The sequence below is a fragment of the Miscanthus floridulus genome, chromosome 13, assembly GCF_019320115.1.
Source record: "Miscanthus floridulus cultivar M001 chromosome 13, ASM1932011v1, whole genome shotgun sequence".
In the NCBI taxonomy this organism is placed as follows: Eukaryota; Viridiplantae; Streptophyta; class Magnoliopsida; order Poales; family Poaceae; genus Miscanthus; species Miscanthus floridulus.
In genome coordinates this window covers 39045384-39063577 of record NC_089592.1, presented here as the reverse complement: position 1 = coordinate 39063577, position 18194 = coordinate 39045384, and positions in this window count along the sequence as shown.

The following is an 18194-nucleotide window of genomic DNA, read 5'->3' as shown; positions in this document are numbered from 1 at the left end:
GCATGTCTATGATGGATTATGGTGGAAACCTTGGTGACCTCTAGTGTTTGCTTGAGCCGGGTGAGCTCATTGGTGGCCATGGCCAAGTTGGCGCTTGGGGTCTTATAGACGTCGTGGTCGTCGACACAGACAAATTCGTCGTCGAGGTTGCATTGGAGTGGGCATGGCCTCCATTGTGAGTCGAGCTATTCATTGCGAGCAGCCTCGGCTAGCACAATGGTAGCTTGGTTTGCTTTGTGTTGCGCATGATTAGTGTTCCTATTGAACATAAGCGGCATGGTCCTCGTCGGTTTCCCCATCCTGTGGGGGACTATCGATGCTGACATTGAAAATTCTGCCTCCACAGAATGGTGGGAAAGAAGGTTGTATGGTGGTGGTTTCGGTGATAGTCTCCACAGAGCCCTAGGACTCAAAGTCTAGATTTTCCTCCAAGATGGTTTGGAGGGATGCTTCGGGGTGTCGGCCGACGTGTAGCATGTTGACAGTCAGTGAGAGCTGGTTGGCGATCTAGTTGGTGAGAGGATGGGTATCTCCCACCTGGTTAGTGAATTTGCCCCTTAGGGCATCTTGATAGGTGGCGATGACACTGGTGAGCCCAAAGGGTAGGGCTATAACTGTTGGAGTTTCCTGATCAGCCTCCGATAGATCTAAATCGGAGGGTGGTTGGCGCTGAACCAGAGTGGTCAGAGCCTAATTCTACGATGGAGAGGCAATCGGTGAGCTTCTGGCCAACCTAATCGAAGGATGCGATCAGATCATCATTGTTGATTGGCCCCTCAGGTAGCGGGGGAGTGTGTGGCGAATTGTCGGTGAAGATGACCTTAGAGGCGGTTCTAAGATTGGATCTACAATTGTAGGTGTTGGGGTGATCGGCATAGTATCGATCTGCACTGGCTCGACGAGCTCTCCAACTCTATCAGCGTTGATGATCTAGGAGATTGATCTGACCATGAAGATCTAGCCGGGCTGTGGGAGGGATGAAGAGCCTACAAAACGTACCATCTTGTTTGACATGGAAACAACACGCACACCCCTACCTGGCGCACTAACCATCGATAGCATATTGTCGGCAATCCTCTAAGGGGTATCCTACAAAGGTAGATTGATTGACAGAGATGAGTGTAATCTAGAATAAGAAGGCAATAGAGACAAAAGAGTTAGACAGGTTCAGGCTATCAGTGTGACATAATACCCTACTCCTGTGGTCTATTGGATTGTATTGGCTATCGTACAATATTACGTGTGTTTAGAGAGGGTCCCTACCTGCCTTATATAGTCTTGGGGTAGGGTTATAAGTCAGTTGGATCTAGGAGATAACCGAAAAGTAATAACAGATTACAGGAATCATGGGATCATACGTATCCTAACAGATCTTGTAGTATCTTCAGGATATCCTCCTGGTGTCTTGCGAGGCACGCCGAGCAGCGCCATGCTCTACAAGGCTTCATCTTGTGGGCTGGGCCACCCTAAGGGGTGCAGCCCATGTAGTCTGCCATGGGTATTCGGGGTCATACCCCCCACACCTATGTAGGTCTAGGGTCAAATATATGCTTAGCTATGCTTAAATCGGTAGAAGTCAGGTGATTTTCTATCACCTATGAGATATAGGTGGATACCAAAGCACGGTTGGATATATTTGCTATCGTGGAAAAGAATCATGAGGTAATGTAAATGGAGGCTGGGCGAAGTCTATGTGTAGGTTGACTCATGTGATTCCATCTGTGCTGATTAAGGACCATACCGTTGTTGGCCCTTCTGACAAGATTGAACGCATGCCTATCACTTAGCTAGCTAGATAACTCATTCTGACCATGAAGCCGAGTAGCTCAACTTTGGGCGGGCCCCGCTCTATAAAGTGCATACTCTGGATGGTAGTAAGGATGTGCGGGGAGCCAGACGTGAGCCCAAGGGCAGAGCATGCCTAAATGTCCTAGCAACTGGTTGTCCTTGATTGTGTGGCACTGGACAAACCCGGGAAATGTGGACTTGGGTTGTACCAAAGGTGACCTAAGGTGACCGTTGATCTGATCTGCCTGGGTTTGTGTTAGGAATAAATTCCTAGCTGGTTGAAATCGATTCGAATCGCTGTCTCTCCTGAATAGTGAGAAACTTGGCTAGTTCCAACATCATAGTAATTGTATTATGGAATGTGATGGTTCGGATAAACATGGAATTACTACACTGGCTTTGGTTACTATTGTATGCTATCAAATGATATACCACCTGTTTGGCACAGGTTAGTTGCTAATCTAGAGATGAATAGCTATAATTAACTTGATCACCAAAGTATAGTTGTATAACTGAGTTAATCGCTTTTATGCAAAATGTTGTCAAGCTACCTCTATTTATAAAGCCTTGCATAATCCTTGGAGTCAATTTATTTCTAGTTTATGATGGGTAAGTCTAGCTGAGTACCTTCTCATACTCAGGATTTTATTCCCATTGTTGCAGATGGTACAGTTTATCACGGCTATTGCAAGCACTGCTTCTGTCATGCCAGTGGATGAGGAGTGAGCCCTAGGTAGGCATCTTTAATAATCCTTCTTATATACTTTTGTGGATTGTGATCATGAGTTGGCACTGTATTTGAACTATGTTGGCAAATGCTAGTTTTGAAGTTTAATTTGCTTCCGCTACTATCTACCGAACATGGTTTGTAATAACCGTATTTCGTACTCTGATGAATGAACTGTATCTGTGAACTTTATGTAACGTGTGACATGTATGTTGAATCATGCATGATCTTGGTTGTATGTGGATCATTAATCAAGACCCGTCGTGGTACTCAATAGACTACCAAGTTTATATGGGCTTAAGTATGATAGTGTGACTGCTTGTAGGCTGCCATTATACTTGTGCTCTTATAAATTGGTTGGTTCTGTGACATTAGTTGACTAGCACTGTACTACCAGCTCCCCATATGGCCTTTGTCAAGGGACCCTTTGACCATTCCATCCGCTTGGATGGGATGGAAGACTAGAACGGCACACGACGCCCGCACGTATGCTGCAGCGGCCAGCAGGACCCCCGTGCGGCGCCGCTGCCACCATGATCTACAGGGTCAGCGGGACCCATGCAAAGAGGAGAATGGCACACCCCTAGGAGCCTTATTTCTCTTTCTTTTTTCCCTCTTCCCTTCTCTCAGTCTCTGGTATCCTGTTCTCTCCCCTTGGTCTATAAAAGGGAAGGTAGGGCACCATTCAGAGAGGGAGATCAATTGAACGATAGATCAAGCAGTAGAAGCATCGAGCAATCGAACCACAAAGACTTGGGAGCTCCTTCCTCTCTCACCAGTTTGTAACCCCCTAATACAAACTCAGCGCTGGTAACACGAGTAGCCTGAAACTAGACGTAGGGACATTTGGCCTGAACCAGTATAATCCTTGTGTCCTCTTAGCACACCATCTGGGTTAGACAAGCAATATACAAATTTACTAGTTGGCAACTCGAAACACTAATAGTTGACGCGCTAGGTAGGGGCCTTTTGCGCATCTCAACATCCACACCAGGCATCAGATGGCTAATCGCAACGTCAGCTGGGTCCCAGGAGTGCACATGCGCTTTGGGGACCTGGACTTCATCGCCATGATGGAAGGAGAGTTGGCGTAGGCTCCCACCGCCATCCAACCTCTCCACTCCTCTAGCCTTGGTAAGCGTCGAGGCGCTAGAGGAGCTGCAGCTGCATGCACTGGAGGCCCGCACCGCTGGAAGCGACAACCTCCTCAACTTCAACTACGGGAGGCTAGAGCGCTAGCTCAGTGCCTCTGTGGGACCTCGATCATCCCGAAAGGACCTATGCCACCTCACTTTTTTGTTTGCCAACATCATGATGTGGGTTGCCGGAGGAGATCCACTCCCTCTGGTATACCTTGTTCGGAGCACCCCTAATAGCGCTCCCGTGCAGTCCATGCACCGTGGTTCTAGTGCATGAGCATCTCGGCCCCCACCTTGACGCACGTGACACCCTTGATGCCTGTAGGTGGAGCCCACCCTTAGAACAACTCGATGAGGATGTGTTAGTCTACCAGGCATAGTTAGGCGGTAGGCCACACGCTGTGGTTCCGGTGCATGAGTGTCTCAGCCTCCATTGCGACGCACATGACACCCTCGATGCCTGTAGACATACCTACAGCGATGCGAGGGAGGGGGCCAGCTGTGGCTACCATCCATGTCGTGGTGGACACTACGACAGTGGCGAGGACCAAAGCCCAAGCCCCAACTTGCCAGGATCTTAAGCCTTTGGCCGACACATCCTCAAGGGCAAGGCAAAGTGGGATGAGGACGCTGGCGAAGGTGCCTCCAACCGTCCCAACAAGAAGAAGAATAAACAGTGACGCGAGGGCTCGCTCGTGGCCACTGCTGACCATAAGGGAGGCCTGAAGCCTACCAAGGGTACCCCAGACTACTTTGAGAGGCTGCTCGAAGGGCCATGCCCGAACCATGCTTTCCCCATTGAGCACCTATACAAGGACTACGGCCTCTTAACACAGTTCTTGTTTGGGGGCTTCAACAAGGGAGAGCATAGGAAGGAGACTAGCTAGATGAAGCATGCAATGTCGCCCTCCTCCACTCGGCCAAGTACTAGCAAGCACTGCGCCAGTACCATGGCTGTCAAGTGCGAGGTTAGGCCTTCAACGTTGGGGACCTGTTGCTCTGCTTCATCTAGAGCAACAAGAACCACCACAAGTTCTCTCCTCCGTAGGAGGGATAACACATCGTCGTAGGGGTGCTCCGACCAGGCCATCGATGGTGAAGTTTTCGTCAATGCCGGTAACACCGAGAAGCTATGTCATTTCTTACCCTTAATATACACACACTTTCTCTTATCAGTTTCATTATCAACACCCTGATCTTTAGGTGACGCCCTACCCTAGCAACGGCAGGGGGTCAGGCCGCACTTGGGGGCTAATAAGAGCGTACCTACCCGGTAGACATTCTCTATGCCCGACCTTCTCTCACATTAAGACTTAGAAGCAAGGTTTGCGGAAACAAATGCTAAGTCAAACTGATCGAACTACGAGAAACCTACGTCTCGGTGGCTACGGTGTCTTTGCTCACCAGCGTGATCAGAGTTTTTTTCCACACCCTGGCCTTTTTGGCCTTAGCTATAGAAGAGGTTGGTGCACGTCTAATAATATATCCACCTGGTGAACATTCTCCGTGCCTGACCCCTCTCATGTTGAGACCTATAAACTAGGGATACAAAAAACAAACAATGAGTAAAACTGGTCAGACTGTGAGAAACCTATGCCTCGACGGCTATGATGCCTTTGCTCACCAGCGTGATCAGAATTTGTTCACACGCACCCTAAGCTTCATGGCCTCAATGATGGAAAGACTAAAAAAGCTATTTGGCCATAACAAGATCTAAGAGCTTGTCTATTTGTTACAAGTTTTTCACTTGACTTATCTGCCTAACTAAGTTTTTGGGTAGGATGTTCTCACCTCCTATCTCCGTAGGTAAGTCCTATCCCAGCAAGTAACACAAATCGATTAGACGGCTTGGCTACAACCGAGAGACGGGTATGGAGCAGTAGGACACCCCATGCAGGTTATGTCAACCCCGTCACGGACGACGGACCTAGATTCCACTCGAACATGTCCGTTGGACTGTACATCATTGTAGAAAGTACTCCGACCCGACACCTACAAGCTCAAGACTGATGACGACAAAGCCATCAACAACGCCTAGAACATCGAGCAGCTACATCACTTTTACCCTTAGTCTTCCCATTCTAAAGCTTCCAATATGCTTATCAAACTAAGTAATGTATCTGCAAAAACCAAAAAATGTTACCTCCTATTGGATTCACTTCTGATCTGATCAGTCTTCAGTAATACTTGACCCCGACAACTAGCTGGGGTTAGGTTTTACTTGGGGCTGATAGGAGTACATATACTCAGAAACATTTTCCCATCTGACCCTTCTTTTTTATGACAAGACCTAGAAATAGGAGTTGCCAAAAACTAACGATGAGTAAAGCTGGTCAAAATGCAAAAAGCCCTACGCCCCGATGGCTATGACATCGCTTGCTCACTAGCATGATCATTACTTAGTCACTTCGCAACTTAAGTTCTAATACCTTAACATAAAACAAGGGTCGGATCGCAACAAACTTTACATATATATATATATATATATATATATATATATATATATATATATATATATATATATATATAAGGCCAAACAACATTTTCGGCCATAATAAAAGTCTTTACAAAAAGATTGACACCGGACTCAGCTATCTAACTAAACACCCTTGGGCAGGATTTCTTCTCTGACTTTCTCCGCCAGGTCCTGCGTTGGGGGAGCCGCTTCCTTCTCAATTTTGTCCAGCTCAGTGTTAGTGTAGCCAGATGCAAAGCCCTCACTGATCACCGGCAGGTTGATGTTAATGTAGTGGGAGCGGGCGATGGCTGAATGCATGATAGACGCCGGTGTACAGGGCCTCCCTTGCGAGCGTGCATGCCCGATCTAGGATCTAGGTAACCCGGATTGCGAGCGAGCTTGTCTCCATGGCCGGGGCGACCCTGAAGTCATCGAAGACCAACCTAACAGTAGCGCGCAAGGTGCCATGGTCATCGCTCTCTAACTGGAATTGACCCTGCACCTTGGAGAGTTGCCTTCGTAGGACTACCCAAGCTGAACATCAAAGAGCATTAGAAAACCTGCTACAAATGTCAAGCAAAAAGGTAACCAGAGCCTCACCTTTCACTTGCTCCTCGAGGACCATCTTCTCCCTCTAGAGCACGCCAACATCCCCGACCAAGGCGGTAGCTAGGCCCTTGGCTTCTTCCTTCAACTTATTCTCGGTTTCAAGCGCGCGTCGAGCATCAGCGCTCTCTTGATAGGCAAGGTTGAGTGCCAGGTGCAGTCGTCCAAGCTCTGCGGCATCTTTCCCGGCCTTGGCGATCACTGCCTTGAGCTTGTCCTTAGCCTCGTCGGCGTGTTGACGGGCTTCCCATTCCTTGGTCTAGAGGCTGACCACCTGCTCCTACAGCCATGGCACTTTGGTAGCAAGCCCCTAGACCTCCCTCTCACGATAGAGGAATAGGGACTTCTCCTGGCTATGCATCACAAGGGATTACAGAAAAATTAGGTTAGAATTATATAAGCAGGGCTTGAAAGTAGAAAACGTGAAGACACAATAAAACTGGCTAGCCAGGGCAACATCATCCTTCAACACCCCCAATGTGTCGATCAGAGAGTGGACTATGGACTCAAGTCCCAAGCACATGCTCGTCTAGTCCTTCACCTCTACCGGGTCATCGAGGGTGAACATCGAGTCGCTCGGGTCCAGTTGCCTAGCCCAATGGAGCCGGTTTCTTCCCCACATGAGCGGATTGTCGCCCAGCTGGACAAGGGACTGGGAGGGCCTAGCCCCAACCGATGTGTCGACCGTCGCAATAGTCGACCCAACAGGAACCGACGGTACCTCCTCCATCATAGGCGCTCCCTCAGGAGCGGACCCTCCGATGGTAGAGGAGGCTGGCAGCTCAGGCTCCGAAGTCTAAGCCATCGGTGTGTCCATAGGGGATGCCTCAGTCATGCCTCCTCTCATCAGCCCCACCTCGGGCGCATCGACTAGCGTGGGCACCAATTCCACGAGTGCCTCCTCCGGCACAATCGGTGCCTTCGCCTCCCCCGCTTCCTCAGGTGGCGCCCTATCCACCTCGGCACCATCACAGCACACCCCTAGCACCATGCTAGTCGGCTCATGGGGGATTGGTTGATGTGCCAGGATCTTTTGTGGTGCCAACTCTAGGAGGTTGCTGGGGCTGGTCCTACGGAAAGGACCAATGTCACACAATGAAATCTGAGAACGCAACGAAAGGGTGAAGAAGTCATTAACTCTCCTCATTGCCATTATCCGAGAATGTTTTAGGGGCTGATTGCTCGAATCCAACTCCACCACATCAGCAATTGGCCACTTCTATCATAGAACCGACCAATTTACAAGAGTACAAGTATAATGGCAGCCTGCAAGCGGTCGCACTATCATACTTGAACCCATATAAACCCGATAGTCCGTCGAGTACCACGACGAGTCTCGATAAACGATTTACAACAACCAAGATCATACATGATTCAACATACATGTCACATATTACATAAAGTTCACAGATACATTTCCATCATCACAGTATGAAACAAAGTTATTACAAACCAAGTTTAATGGATAAAAGTGGAAGCAAATTAAGTTTGAAAGTAAAGTTTCCAACATAGTTTAATACAGTGCCAACATACGATCACAGTCCACAAAAGCATGTAGAGGGATTAATAAAGAAGCCTGCCCAAGGCTTACTCCTCATCCACAGTGGGATAGAAGCAACTCTTGCAATAACCATGATACACAGTGCCATCTGCAACAATGGGAAATAAAACCCTGAGTACGGGAAGGTACTCAGCTAGACTTACTCGTCATAAACCAGAATTTAAAATGACTCCAAGGATCATGCAAGGCTGTATAAGTGGACATAGCTTGGCAACATTTTGCATAAAAAGCAATTAACTCAATTATACAATTATAGTCTTGGTATCAAGTTAATTATGACTATCCATCTCTAAATTAGCAACTATCCTGTGCCAAACATGTGGTATATCATTTTAATAGCATACAATAGTAACCAAGGCAGGTATTGTAATTCCATATTCATTCGAATCATCATGTTCCATAACACAATTACTACGATGCTAGAGCTAGCCAAGTTTCTCACTATCCGGGAGAGATAGCGTTTCGAATCGATTTCAACCAGCTATGAATTTATTCCTAACACAAATCTAGACAGACCAGATCATTAGTCGCCTTAGGTCACCTTTGGTACAATCTCAGGTACACATTTTGTGGGTTTGTACCATGCCACATAATCAAGGATACCAAATGCTAGGACGTTCAGGCCTAGCCTACCCTTGGGCTCAGTCTGGCTCCCTACAAGGAGTGTACAATAGAACAGGGCCCAGCCTGAGTTGAGCTACTCGGCTTCGCGGTGGCAACGAGTTATCCGGCCAGCTAAGTGATAGGCATGTGTTCAATCTTGTCAGAAGTTCCAACAACAGTATGGTCCTTGATCGGCACAGACGGAATCACATGAGTCAACCTACACAGACTCTGCCCAGCCTCGATTTATATTACCCCATGGTTCTTTTCCACGATAGCAAATATAGCTAACTGTGCTTTGGTATCCACCTATATCTCGCAGGTGACAGGAAATCACCCGTCTTCTACCGGTCTAAGCATGGCTAAGCATATATTCGATCCTGGACCTACATAGCGTTAAAGGTGTATATATCTGGACAAGGAGTTTACATGCATCAAGTGGTTCCAATCAACTCTTATAGCCTAATGCATCAATCATAAGGACTTGAGTAATATAGCCTAATAGCATAAATAGAAAATCCTAGTGAAAAGTGTCAAGCAACAGATTTTATATTTTTCCTAGCATCCATATTTTACTAGGACAACCTCCAACAAATTTCATCAATATTGGATTCATAATTAATTTATAAAAATTCATACAAGGATTACCTAATTATAAAAGGAAAATCTATAACTACAAATCCATGCATGCACTGACCCCCAAATTTTTACCAGAGCTTATACTTGTCTAGAATAGCGCACCACATAAATTTCATAATTTTTGGAGCACAGGAACTCCAGATATAAAATAAACAAGTTTACATACATTTAGAAACATATTTCAAGTTTCATTTTAAATCTTCTAGAAATTCTACTACAAATGCTAGTATCATATTTTTCATAAATACTACACTTCTTAAGGAATACTACAAATATTAGTTCACAATTTTTGAATCTACACAGCTCAACTTATCAAATTTCAAAGATGCACATAAAACAGGAAATAAATGGACTAGTTTCTGTACTGCTGTCACTGGCAATGGGGCCCACTGGTCAGTCGGCCCACCAGTCAGCGAGAGAAAACAGAGCTGGCAGCGATGCTCGACGCTGGTTGGCCGCGGCTCATCACTGGTGAGTTTTTTCGGTGAAGCCAAGGGCACCATCATGACCTACTACTCAAACCGCGTCGGATGGTCTAGGTGGTGACCGTGCAGGTGCAGCGGAGCGGGCTCGTCGCCGGCCATGGTGCCACGGCGGCGTTGCTCTACGTGTGCCAGCCGTCTTCGGCCACGGTGAAGCCAAGTGAAGTGCTCTATAGAACTACGGCGACCCTACGACTATGACTAAGCGACCTAGGCGGCTAGAGGTGCTCCGATGAGGCACAGCCATGGCAGAGGCCATGGCGGCACTCCAGCGAGGGCGTACCCACGATGGCGTGAAGCGAAAAGCGGCTCACCTTGGGCATGAATGAGGGCGCTGCAAGGTGGAAACGGTGGAGAAGGTTGAGGTGGAGCTACGAGCATGACCGATTTGAAACTAGGGCAGTGGCGAGCGCTGGCGAGCTCGGCAGAGCAGCTACGATGGCAATGGCGCTGGCAGCGACTGCGGTGGCTGCGCTGGGGTGATGAAGGAAGCCGAACACGAAATGGGAGCATAGGGCAGTGCGGGCGAGCACGGGGCTTGATGTAGTGTGCTTTGGCCCATCGTGGCCACGCTGGGCAGGGCGCCGGTGACGCGCGGCCATGCCCATGCCCACATGGCGGCATTGTCCTGGCGTCGGTCGGCCACTGACGCCTGTTTAGTTCAGACATCAGCGCCGATCGAGCAGCTTGACAGCAAGATTTGGTGACGCTCGTTCTCTTAAACCGTGTAGCAAAATCAAAAACAGTCAATAACAAACTTGTAGCTCTATGTACCAGTTTCAAATGTTCTTAAAGGATCATGCTCCAACTCTCAACCGAGACCGAGTTAAATCATCCCCAAAGTCAGCTTATCAGACTGTCCAAGCATCGAGACTTAGAAAATTTTTCTAAGTGTAGTAAACAGTGCATTAGTGATTTTTGTGAGCTCCAAAAGACTAAGCTATGCACCTTATCATCTCATGACCCAAAATAAAAGTTGTTCCCCATATCAAATACTACAACTTTGCTTTAGTGACCACCTACATGCAAGGTCTCTAGCATATGATTCAAACTTGGTCAAACATGCTTCATTTAAAGATGACTTATACTTGAACTATGACCTAGGGACCCATTTAGCCCTAGCTATGAATACCAAAGTTGTTCATCATGATCTTCTAAACATGTTTAAGCTATTTGCAAGGTCACACACTCATTTCATGCATTGGTCACACATTGGGCTATCCAGGTCAACACATAACATCACTTAAGTACTTGATCATGAAAGGTGACCTTCATGAACAATGTTCCATTTGTTAACCTAAGTGTAGCTAATGTGTTTTAGTGACTCACATAAACCATTTACATGTATTCACTCATGATCATATGCATATACACATGGAAACATGAAATAACAAGCAATGTTGCAAATGTTTCAAACACATGTTTTAATTGTAAAAGCTTAAATATGAATGCTTGATGCTCATGCTCATGCTCATGCAATGCAAGTCAATTTATGCAAGGCTAACACCTAGGGTGTTACAGCCCCTCCCCCTTATAAAAATCTCGTCCCAAGATTTGCAAGACCTACCATTCTTGGAAAAAGGCGGGATAAACCTCTCGTAAATAATCTTCTCGTTCCCACGTAGCATCTTGTTCACTGTGATTGTTCCACACCACCTTATAGAACTTAATGATCTTACTTTGTGTTACTCTTTTTGTCTCTTCTAACACTCGGATTGGTTTTTCTTCATAGGTCAAATCTGATTGAAGTTTCATGTTGGTGGGTGCAATAGCTTCTTTAGGTACACGAAGACATTTCTTCAACTGAGAAACATGGAAGACATCAAATATTGCACTCATCTCTGGTGGAAGTTGTAGCTTATAAGCAACATTTCCTTTATGTTCCATAATCTTGTATGGTCCCACGTATCTAGGCGCAAGCTTCTTTTTCATTCCAAATCTCTTCACCCCTTTCATGGGTGATACTTTCAAGTATACATAGTCACCTACTTCAAAAGTCAGTGGTCTTATTCTTTTATTAGCATAACTCTTTTGTCTAGATTGAGCTGCCTTCATATGCTATTGGATAACATGCACTTGCTCTTCAGCTTCATTGACAAAGTCAATACCAAAGTATCTCCTTTCACCGGGCTCAATCCAATTCAACGGAGTTCTACATTTTTTGCCATACAAGGCTTCAAACGGAGCCATCTTGATGCTTGCTTGATAACTGTTGTTGTAGGAGAACTCAGCTAAAGGTAACCATTTCTCCCATGAACCCTTGGAAGATATAACACAAGCTCTTAGCAAATCTTCTAAGATTTGGTTCACTCACTCTGTCTATCCGGAAGTCTACGGATGGTATGCCGAACTTCTGATTAGTTTAGTTCCCAACGCCTGGTGTAAGTGTTCCCAGAAATGAGCTATGAACTATGGTCCTCGATTTGAGATTATGGTCTTAGGTACTCCATGTAGTCTCACAATCTGAGAAAAGTACAACTCAGCGTACTTCCCCACGTGACATGTTGTGTGAACCGATATAAAATGTGCTAACTTGGTGAGACGATCTACAATGACCCATATGGAATCGTGGCCTTGCAGTGTCATTGGAAGGCCTGTGATAAAGTCCATACTGATTTCTTCCTATTTCCAACCTGGAACAGGTAATGGCTGGAGTAATCCGGTAGATTTCATATGAACAGCTTTTACTCTACTGCAGTTGTCGCACCTAGCGACATAGGCTGCGATCTCTTTCTTCATCTTAGTCCACCAAAAATGGGTTTTCAAATCTTGGTACATCTTACTACTACCCAGATGGATAGACAATTTGGACAAATGAGCTTCATCTAAAATTTGATTTCTAAGCTCACGGTCTTTCGGTACCACAAGTCGGTCCTCAAACCATAGTACACCCTTTTCATCTAATTTGAAATGTTTGGTTTCTTGCTCTTGCATTTTTCTCTTGATGTGACTTATACCTACATCTGTCTATTGTAGCTCTATGATTTTGCTCTCAAGTGAATAACTGATAGTGATATTGTGCAGTACAGTAGGATGTAACAAATTGAAGCCATCTTCTAACAATGCTTCCACAGTGTTACAATGAGATTTCTGACTAAGTGCATCGGCTACTACATTGGCTTTCCTTGGATGGTAATGCACTTCCAAATTCTAGTCCTTAATCAATTCTAACCATCTTCGCTGCCTCATGTTCAGCTCTAGTTGGGTAAAGATATACTTGAGACTTTTGTGGTCAGTATATATATGACATACATTGCCCAACAAGTAATGTCTCCATATCTTTAATGCATGTACCACTGCTGTGAGTTCTAAATCATGTGTAGGGTAGTTGACTTCATGCTTTCTCAACTACCGAGAAGCATATGCAATAACTCTTCCTTCTTGCATAAGCACACACCCCAAACCTATTCCCAATGCATCACAAAATACATCGAAAGGCTTCTCAATGTCGGGTTGTGCTAGAACAGGCGCTATAGTTAATAGAGTTCTGAGGGTGTGAAAAGCTACTTCACATTCTGGTGTCCATTTTTACTTCTCATCTTTCTAAAGTAGTCTGGTCATGGGCTTAGCTATCTTTGAGAAATCTAGAATGAAACAATGATAATATCCTGCTAACCCTAGAAAACTCCGAACTTCAAGAACTGAAGTCGGCTCCTTCCAATCCATGACCTCTTGTACTTTTGATGGGTCTATAGAGATTCCATATCTTGATAAGATATGACCTAAGAAAGGTACTTTGCTCAACCAAAATTCACACTTGCTAAATTTTGCATATAGCTTATGCTCCCTCAATCTGGATAGAACAATCCTCAGATGCTCTTCATGATCTGCCTCATTTTCTAAATAAATCAATATATCATCAATAAACACGACCACAAACTTGTCAAGCTCAGGCATGAATATTGAATTCATTAGGTACATGAAGTAGGCAGGAGCATTTGTTAGTTCAAAAGACATGACCAAATACTCATATAAGCCGTACCTAGTAGAGAAAGCAGTTTTAGGTATGTCCTCTGGCCTAATCTTTATTTGATGATAGCCTGATCTCAAGTCAATCTTGGAGAATACCTTTGCCTTTGCCAACTGATCAAACAAGATGTCGATGCGAGGCAACAGGTACTTGTTCTTGATGGTTACAGCATTGAGTGGTCTGTAATCTACACACATTCTCAGTGACTTATCCTTCTTTTTCACAAACAATGCTGGACAGCTCCATGGAGATGAGCTAGGTTGAATAAGACCCTTGTCCAACAGATCCTGTAACTGAATCTTAAGTTCTGCTAACTCATTTGGTGGCATTCTATATGACCTTCTTGAGATAGGTGCCGTACCTGGCACTAACTCAATCTTAAATTCCACATCCCTATCAGGTGGTAAGCCTGGTAACTCCTTTGGAAATACATCTGAAAACTCACAAACCACAGGGATATCAAAAAGGGTAGTGGTTTGGATAGCACAAGCTAAATGTTGGAGTTCAAAATTTCGGGAGAGTGGTACTAGAAAAGCATTCCCTCCCTTGGGTTCTCTCAACATAACAGTATGAGTGCTAGTGTCAATGATAACACCATGATCCTTCATCCAATTCATGCCTAAGATTACACATATTGATAACCCGGGCAATATTATCAAATCCATTGTATACTCCCTCTCTAATATAGAGATGAGCATATTTTTGACTATCTTATTTGTAGAAATAGTAGCCCCTGCTGAACTTATATTGTAACCACCCTTGCTTACTTCAATTATTTTTTGATCATGTCTAGATGCAAATGCTTGACTCATAAAAGAATGAGAAGCTCCCAAATCAAATAAAACAATAGCAAGATGCTTGTTGACAAGAAACATACCAGCCGTGATAACTTCTCCTGCGGGCACTTCCTCAACAGCGGTATAGTGCATGTATCCCGGACATGCCCTTGTGTTCGCCTACCTCTGATTATTCTGATTCTGGTTGCCATTCTTCTTTGGGTGGGGGCATTCCTTGGCCCAATGCCCCACTTGATTGCAGTTAAAACAGGGTTGATTACTCCTAAGTCCGGTGGAGCTTCCCTGGCCGCCATTTCCTTTAGGTAAGGCAATAGTGAATGCCTTATGGAATGCTTTCTAAGGCATGCTATTCTAAGCTTTAGGTGGTGGAAGCCTAAACTTGGGTGCAGGTGGATGGAACTGTGGCCTAGCTATTATAGGAGCTCTGGACTATGAAGATCCAGAGGCACCTACCTCGAATGCCCTCTTGCGACCCTTAGCAGCCGCATGCATGTTATTGTGGTTTTCCTAGGTCAAAGCATCACTAATAAACTTATTGTAAGTGGTGCACTTAGAATTGGCCATGGTCTTCATCAGTTTGGTACCCAGACCTTGCTTGAAGCTCTCTATCTTTTTCTCCTCGGTATCCACGAAACCTAGAGCATACCTAGATAGGTTATTGAATGCGTGCATATATTCTATGAGGGTCCTTGTCCCTTGAGTGAGCCTCATAAATTCAGCCGCCTTCATACGCATTAGGCCTAGGGGGATATGATGTCCCCGAAAAGCCAACTTGAACTGCTCCCATGTTACTCACGCATTAGTAGGTAGAGAGCACAAGAAATGTGTCCACCAAATCCTTGCTGGTCCCTGCAACTGGTCGGAAGCATATTCAGCTTTCAGATGCTCGGTGACCCTTAGCAGATGAAACTTCTGCTCAATGGTGTTGAGCCACTCGTCTGCCTATAGTGGTTCCTCTGCCACTTTGAAGATAGGAGTCTTTGTATCTAGAAATTCCTTGAATGTACTATGCTGATTTGGCTCAGGCCCTTGTTGTTGTGGGTGGCCACGAGCTATGTTCTATGCGAAGAGGTGCAGAGCTTCCTCCATTGTCCTTTGGCTCCCCAAGAATTGGGCAAAGAACTTCTGAGCGGACGGCGGTGGCGGTGGTGGTAAGTCACCACCATTGCCATCATGGCTGCTACTAGCTCCTGCACGGGTGCAAGTCATCTGCGAAGTTGCAACAATAAGCGATTATTGGTTGATGTCAAAAGATTACAGATGAATTTATAATCATGGCAAACTGAAGTTACTGGAGACAATCTCAAATTTATACAATAAGAATAGAGGCATAATAATTCATTCTCGCAACATGACACCACCAATTCGATCACTTATCGGACTCATAGCACGTTAATATTTTAATCATGATCACAAATAAATCGACTGGAATTTGCATTAGCGTTTAACCAAACGTGCGATAGTCATGCAAATAACGATATTACATGATAGTTCAATTCACCAACACCAAATTTAAACTATAGGTCCATTACATAACCAACAATGATACATTAAGCACTTCTACTAAGTACTAAGCGATCTAATCCTCATCATGATCACTATTGAGGTCAGAGATAGGATCATCTCCTTCCTCAGGCTCCACCTCTTCCTCTTCCTCATCCTCATCATCATCTTCTTCCATATTTGGACCATCTTCTTCCCCATCCAAGATTGGGTTCAGCTAGCTATTCAAATAGTACACTTCATGCTGAAGGTTCATCACTTGAAGTTGAGCCTGTACAAGCTACTGACGTAAGCCCCTTTCGGCACGGTTCTAGGCATTACTCATGCCACAGTGCCTATCTCGTTCTATTCTTATTGTTGCGACACGGTTTTCTGCTGCATCTCGCTGGCGTCTAGCTGTGGACACCTTAGCATGGGCGGTCTCCAACTACTCCCGTAGTCCTGCAAGCAATGCTTGATCATTAGCTCTAGCTTCTTGGGCTACTGCTCTCTGCTGATCCACTTGCTCCATTTGGGCATGGAGAGTGCCCAAAGCTGCATAGGCTTGGTCAGATTCCCATCGGGCTTTACTTGTGGCTTTCTTTTGCTTGCGCACACACTTCTTGAGCTTATGCTGTGCGGCTTCAGCTCTCATGAGTTTGTCCATGCAAGTGGTGTATGATTCCTACCAGAAATCCCTAGTGTCCTAGCATGCACAAAACATCTTCATCACCGCAAACATGGCACTCATAGCGGGACTAGAGCTGTTTGCTCGTTCATCTCAATCTTTGATCAATGCATTTTGGTTGTGTTGTTCCCATATTGTGGTGGACGGATCCACCCAAGGAAACATACTCGCTGCACTGCCAGTAAGTGCATCACCATGCTGCTGGCAGATTTGTCTCAAAACCTCAAAGGCCACAACTTGGGCAGCCTCCCAAGGAGTTTTGCCTTCTGATTCTGCCTTCCACTTCGGCCAGAAGGGCGGTTGTGTGCGGGCTGGTATAGTTAGCCGCACCTCGTACCATGGCTGTCCTTCCAAGTACTCTTCATTCCAATGATAAAGGGGTAGTTCCTAGTACCCCACAAAGTGCATAACTCTCCACAGTAGTGTAGGCGTTCCGAAAACAATCAGGAAATTCTCACATCCAGCTGGTGCTGCCATCTGTACCATCAACATGTACAACTTTGTGTGAGATAAGGCCATAATGGATAAGAGTTACATAACTGAGTAAGAAATTTATAAGGGGAGGAACAATGTAATTATTTGAATGATAATTATCATGATGCATGCTTGTTCCGTACATCCTCACAAACTTAAGAAAAATTATCTCTAACGACATATACGGTGGCATACATATGTTCTCTCATATATAGCGTAACTAGTCGAGCTACACATTTTGTTGTTAGTGTACCTGCATAAAAGTTTCATTTCAGCCCATCCCATAATTAAATATGCAAAATATAAATCTAAATACTTCCATATATGTATACCCATACATATACTTCCGTATCAAAGCTACCCATTAACAGTTTATACCCACAATTAAATACGCACCATATACACATGCAAGCATGTATACATAGCCGTACCAAAGCTAACTCTCCCCGATCGCACGCTCACATCTTGCGGTCATGCCACTCATCAACTTACCTTAGCGTAGAGGCATTTGATCCATACATTACCATTCAAATGAATGGCATCCATACAATAGCACGCTATATGGACGACAAAAGTAAAACCCCCCAAGTTAGTACTTAAATAGCCACCTAATAGTCCTTAATTTGGGCATAAAGATCGTGATCATTGGCACACTTTAGATTTCAAATACCTATTTATATAGCTATCAGTTGCTAGAAAGGGTTTTGGAAAATAAAAACTTTTGTTTTAAATACACATGTGACAATTAACGTTGAATCTTGCTCTGATACCAGCTATCGC